Raw genomic sequence first — 6,835 nt, forward strand, 5'->3', positions numbered from 1 at the left:
GTCCGGGGGAAAGGGGACACCTCCGGACTGTGGGAGCAGTGAGACTTTGGGAGCAGAGCGGTCCAAGCTGAACCTGCTTGGCCCGAGCCCTCTCGCTTGCTCTGCGGCCCCCCCACAAGGATGTGGTTGTGCTGATGAGTCTAATGGTTTATCCACTGGAGGGGAAACAGCAGCCCCCCTGCCTCGGGAAGTCCCCCCAGCGATGAGCTGCCTGGCCCTGCGGCGGGGGGGGTCTGGCCATAGCTGGAAGGGTCTCAGTGGGCTGTGATTGCCATGCTGGGAACGGGACTGATGGGGTCCCTGCGGGTGTTTGATGCCACACCGCTGATCCGGGCTGTGGCACAGCTCACGGAGCCCCGAGATGGGACGGGTCCAGGGACGGCAGCGGTAGCTGTGCTCTGTTTGCTGCCTTTCACCCCAAATGTTGCTGGCTTCCCCAGCGGGACGGGACATGCAGCAGGGGCACAAGTGTTGGCGTGAGTGTGCTGGGGATGTCCGACGAGCCTGAAGATGCTCCAGGGCCGAGGCTGGTGTGTGCCCGGGCTCCCCAGTGGAGAAGTTGCTGGGGGGGAATCAATCACTCTCTGCTGTCTTTGTCCTCAGCAAATAACTTGCATTTTGCCCGCGCGGCTTTTGCTGGGTGGTCACCAGCGTCTGCATTTGTTGTTGGGTGGTTCCCCACTCCTCGTGCTGCGTTGTGCCATCCCACAGCCTCTGCCAGCTCGACAAACCCACCAGCATCCGTGCTCAAGAAAAAGCCTGTTTCCAGCTCTTCTGTGTGCTGAGAGAAGGACCGATGGACAGACCTGAAAGGTCAACTGGGTTACAAGACCTACAAACTCACTGATACCAAATGTCCCGGCTTTAAGCCAGGCCAACTCACTTGTAGTGCTCCTGAACAGATTTTTTTCTGAGTGCAAATAGGTTTATTCAGAGCTATGTTGAGAAAAGGCTGGAGGGCTGTAAGGGAAGCACCTTCAGTAGGATGGGGAAGGACTCTGCTGTTAATTTTCGGGGCATGGAGGTGCAAAGTGGGAAGCTCCATGTCACGTGGCCAAAGGATGCTTTCGCTAAAGCACCGTGAAGTTCTAATACACCCTATAGATGTTATTTCCCGCGATAGGGACTGTCCTGATGCAAGCTAAAGAAAACCCAAAAGCAGGCTCCTGAGGTGCAAAGTGGGAAGCTCTATGTGTCCTTCGCTCACTGGTCCATCCCTTGGGCGTGAGGCTGGCGCGTGTGGCCCGGGCGGCTGCGGTGGGGGAAAGTGGCACGAGCACCCGTGGGAAGGGAGGTGCTTTTTCTGCGTGTTTTTGGCTGTCAAAAGCGAGGCGGGGACTCGGGGAAGGGTGCGGTGACCCAAGGCTGGGGGAAACGGGGGGGTTTGGGGACCGGGAATGATGCGTTTGTTCCCACAGTGGAGCAGATGGAGGGGAGAGTCCTGGAGGACTTGTGGGGTCTTCGCATCCCGCCCAGCAGCAGGTGTCTAACCAAAACCAGTATAGCCCACAGTTCCCAGCGCTGCCAGGGACAGGCATTTACAGCGTTTCTGCAGCCCTGGGGCCGCGTCTCAGGCGGTGCTGGAAACAGGAGCCACGGGCAGGATTGTACACTTTTTGCAAATTTTCCTGAGTAACTCATCCTTCGAGGAAAATTGGTCTGAAAATCAGGTCTGGGTGCCTAAGGCCGGGCAGAGCCGTCCTAGCACGAGGCCGAGGCATGGGGAGGCGCAAAAAGCTTTTCGTGGGGTGTGGGGGAGACCGGGGGAAGGGAAGAAGGGGGCAGAAGTATCTGCTGTCAGTATGTGAAACAAGCTGGTTTCATCCGTGTCCCAAGCCACCCCCTTCCCTCCCACGGGAAGAAACGCGAGCAGCCGCAGCGCATCCCCAGACCTCGCTCTTTTGGGGGAGTTTGCTTCCCTGGGAGAGTTTGAGCGGGTTATAAATAGGAGGGAGAAGAACCAATTGAAATGCGAGAAGAACCCACGCTTGGGGATCTGCCCAAACTCTGTGACACCTCCCTGGTACTGTTGCATGGTGGGGCATGGCATGGTGTGGCATGGAATGGCGTGGCATGGCATGGCGTGGCATGGCATGGGATGGTGTGGCGTGGCATGGTGTGGCATGGCATGGGATGGGATGAAATGGGATGGGATGGAATGGGATGGTGTGGCGTGGCATGGTGTGGTGTGGTGTGGCGTGGCGTGGTGTGGCATGGGATGGCATGGCATGGCATGGTGTGACATGGCATGGCACGGTGTGGCGTGGCATGGCATGGGATGGGATGGGATGGCATGGCGTGATGTGACGTGGTGTGGTATGGCATGGGATGGGATGGGATGGCATGGGATGGGATGGGATGGCATGGCATGGCATGACATGGCATGGCATGGTGTGGTGTGGCATGGCGTGGCGTGGTGTGGTGTGGCATGGCGTGGCGTGGTGTGGCGTGGCATGGGATGGGATGGGATGGGATGGCATGGCGTGATGTGACGTGGTGTGGTATGGCATGGGATGGGATGGGATGGCATGGCGTGATGTGACGTGGAGTGGTATGGCATGGGATGTGATGGGATGGCATGGGATGGGATGGGATGGCATGGCATGGCAGGACATGGCATGGCATGGTGTGGTGTGGCATGGCGTGGCGTGGCGTGGCATGGCATGGGATGCCATGGCCCTGCAGCTCTGCCTGGCCAGGCCTTTCTCCAGGCTCTGCAATAAGAGCCACCGAGGCGGTGGTGGCCTTTAGCTGAGAAGGTGCTGTAGGTATCAGGGGCAGCTTCATCCCCGCTCTAGCTCAGCTGGTTCTGCGAGGGTCTGGGGCTCGGGGGTGCTTACAAACCAGCCCAAACACATGATGTATAAATAAAAGGGTCCGTGTTGCGAAGCTGAACAAGTCTACTTGCGAAAGCCATGGGCAAACCGTGCTGACAGGTCCAGGTCTCGTGGCAAACAGGGAACTGTTTGACGGCCGTGGTTTAGCAGGGCTGGGGGAGTAATTCCTCACCCCGGATGACTTTCTGCTTCATGCCGGCGAGCAGGAAGAGCCTAAAGCCGGGCTGATGGCGGGCGGGGGGCGGGGGGCTCGGGGGGGGTGAGTCACAGGATGGGGAGCAGAAGCGGGAGGAAGGCGCCCACGGCTGGCCTCTCCCAATTCCTTTGCCATCGAAAGGGTAACGGGATCTTTGGGGATACCCAAGTGGGAATCCTGCGGTCAGGGAGGGGTCAGACACATTTAACCTCCGAGCAGGGGTTGTACTGACCGTATTTTGGCATGGCAGAAGTCCCTTGGTATGGCAACGATGCTTCCAGCTCCCACCCATCGCCAGAGGCTGTTTCCAAAGCCCAAAGTATAATTAACGATGAACGCAAGTTACTGGGGGCCTGGGGGCGCGTTAATTTGGGGAATATAGTTTTCAAATGACTGGAGGTTTATTTTAAAAGACGCAGTTTAAAAGAAGATGCCGTCTGGGAGGTCCCGCGGTGTGCATTAGCCTGAATTATCCTATGGTCTTCTCTGGCTATATTATCTATTAATTGGCGTTAGTCATCGAGCCATGCTGCCTAAATAATGGCTTATCCTCATAGTTCAGTGAGCAGATGAAGCCAAGACCAAAACCCAGAGAGGAAATTGCCTATTGTGATCAAACGCAGTAAATAAATGATGTCCTAACACGGATAAATAGTAATTACCGCAGAGGCCCTTGGTTGGGAGGTTACGGTTCCAGTGCCACGACATTCCTGATGGCAGGTCACAGCGTCCTCCGCCTTGTTGGTAAGGGCACATTCAGAGCGTTTGGGGCAAATGCTGATCCCGTGGAAAAGCTGATAGTGGTTCGATCGATAGGAAGCCTGACTGAAGGCACTGGGCCATGTTATCGGGGAGAATGGCTTTGCAGAAATGAGGTTTCGGACAGCACAGCTTGACTTTATTTCTGGAGAAATACCGGGTGAAGTCTTCTCTAGGTGGTTTGCTGAAAAGGAATTTGATGAGGCACTGTGTGTGCTCTGACGCTTGAGAAAAGGCTCCGAATAATATTAATAAAACTCACGTTAATGGATTAGGTGCAAACTAACCAACGTCCCTAGCGAAGAGATAAAGGGGATTTATCACTGCGTGGGGTTTTACGAGCAATGGGGCCCCTGTAACCCTGAACCCAGCCAGGGCTGTGCACCGGGGAGCGGGGCCGGGTCCCCACGCAGGACCGAGTGTCCCAGCGAGCCGCTGGCACAGCGCTGTGACAAAGGGTAGATGCTCTTCCCGGTGGGAGAGGGGCACGGAGGCAGCAGTAAAGGCAGAAACGATCCAGGGAGGGTGCGGGAGGTTGCGAGGCTTTCCCTGCTTCTCGCTGCCTTAAAAATCAAAGCTAATGTATATTTTCGGTTGTGGCTCAGCGATACGGCCGTTGGAAAAGCCTCGCTGGTTTGGGCTGCCCAGACGGGCATCGCTCGTAAATAAATAATTGTGCAAAATGGATTTCCGCGGCGGGTCGGAGGCAGGTGTGGAGGGATGGTGGCTCTTCCGGAGGAGCCGCTTTGCAGGACGTGATGGGTAGAGGTCACGTAACGGCGCACGGTGCCACAAATGGCAGCGGGTAACGAGGTCGCGTTGCTCACCAGCTGGGCTGGGATGGAACAAGGCAGTCCGTGCTGAGTTGTTAATAAAGGACCGAACAAGCCCCCTCGTCTCCACCAGCGTGGATGATCACTAATCTTTAGCTTTGGTGAGATTTCTGGGGGTTGGGAAAAAGCACAAGGGGCCGCTTTGAGTCTCAAAACGGCAGCTCCCCATTTCAAGAAGTATTACTCTCATCAAAGGCGACTTGTCTGGCCCACGGGTTTTTAATGAGTTTTAATTGTGATTCAGTGCAGCATTAATCTGGCGCTTTAGCATTGCCCGTCTGTGGCCAAGCAGGCTCGCTGGGCGCTGTAATTCATACCCCGCAAACGCGGTGCAGGGTCGCTTCCCCTTCTTCTTCTTTTTATGGAAATTTTATCAAATGATGAATAGTTCAATTCATTACCCAGCTAGCAGAGAGCTCGAAGGACTCGGATGCCGGATTCCTATCTCCCAAGTCAGTGTGTAATTACCCAAATCTGGCAGCAAGGCAAAATCTACGTGACGGAGCCAGCTGCTCGAGTCCCCCACAAATCTGCGAATCCCATCGTTCCCGGGCTGGGTGGGGGCCAGCGCCAAGCTCGCCTCCCAGAAATCCCGCGCTCTTTTTGTTCGTCGCAAAGCCGTTGGCAAAACCCCCTCGCCGCGGCTCTCCGGACCGAATCGGTCTGCAGAGCCTCGAGCATCGCTGTGGAAAAGCCCTGGGAGCAAAACCGCCCGAGGTGAGGCTGTGCCAGGGCAGCGCCGGAGCAGCCGAGATGTCTCTTGAGTTGCAGAGAGCGGAGAAATAGGGTGAAACCCTTCAGATCCCCGTCCAGATTGGGGTCCTGCTACGGCACGCAGCTGGTGAGCACCACAGGGACATGATTTGGTGGGAAACATGGGCAGCCTCGAGCAGGACCACCTCGCTTGCACCAAAAACGAGTCTTTCCAACCTCTTGCTCTGTGCTCGCTTAAAAGCACGGCCGAAGCAGCGCCTGCTCGTGCGTGGTGCCAGGACGGGAGCTGTGCCTGCAATCTCCATCATGCTGCTCCTCTGTCCGGGTGCCGACCGCAGCCCCCAGCCTCCCACCGGGATGCAGACCCGGATTTTCCCTTGGCGGAGCGGTGGTTTCTTCCGCTGACAATCTGCCGCGCCAATCCCTCAAACAAGCTGTCGGGCCTTATGGAGAAACCCTCACCCACCTCCTGTGCTGGAGGGGGGAGAATAGCCGCAGCCAAAAAGCCCTGCGACGCTGCTGGGGAAGCCGCTGGGGCAGCGCCTGTAGGGCTACGGAGATGCTGAGGGGAGTGGAGCATCTCTCTGCTGAGGAAAGGCTGAGGGACGTGGGGCTGTTCGGTCTGGAGAGGAGAAGACTGAGGGGGATCTCCTCAACGCTGATCAATCCTCCAAGGGAGGTGCCGGGGGGATGGGACCAGTCTGTTTCCAGTGGTGCCCAGTGACAGGACAAGAGGGAACGGGCACAAAGGTGACCGTAGGAGGTTCCATCTCAGCCTGAGGAGGGCCTTCTCTGCTGTGAGGGCGGCAGAGCAGTGGCAGAGGCTGCCCAGAGAGGTGGGGGAGTCTCCCCCTCTGGAGCCATCCCAAACCCGCCTGGACGCCGTCCTGTGCCACTGCTGGAGGTGCCCCTGCTCTGGCGGGGGGTGGGATGGGGGAGCTCCAGAGGGCCCTTCCAGCCCCCACCAGGATGGGGTGCTGTGGATGGAAAGAGTTTCAGCTCAGGCAAAAATCCCCCTCAGCTGCCTCAGATTGCAGCCATGGCCGTCCCTTCAGACAGCCCAGCCCTGTTGCCTTCTGCTCCGAGCATCCCTCCTCTCCGCCCGTACAATAGCTGCTATAAATTCACCAGAGCATAATGGTCTCTCTGTCCGTGCACAGGACCATCTCCACGTGCCCGCCCTGAGGCACGCTGGCTCTCGCAGGGCCTGCGAGGGGAGGAGGACTCCAGAATCATGGGGGCCACATCCTGACCCATCCGTGCCAGCAGCACCGGGAACGTGGCAGTGGTGCTTGAGGGTCCTGGGGGCTGGAGGACCCATCCCCATGCTGACCGCCGGCACCCAGAGCCTCCGCACCGGGTGCTTTGGGGCTCGAAATCCCCAGCGGTGAAGGAGGGATTGCTCAGCCCACGCTATGAAATCCCCGCTCGCAGCCGGGATAAGCAGCAGCTTCGCCACGTGGGGCTGGGGGCTGATGACAAGAGCTGGAGGGCAG

The sequence above is a fragment of the Charadrius vociferus genome, unplaced genomic scaffold (genome assembly GCF_000708025.1).
Source record: "Charadrius vociferus isolate BGI_N301 unplaced genomic scaffold, ASM70802v2 scaffold249, whole genome shotgun sequence".
Lineage (NCBI taxonomy): Eukaryota > Metazoa > Chordata > Aves > Charadriiformes > Charadriidae > Charadrius > Charadrius vociferus.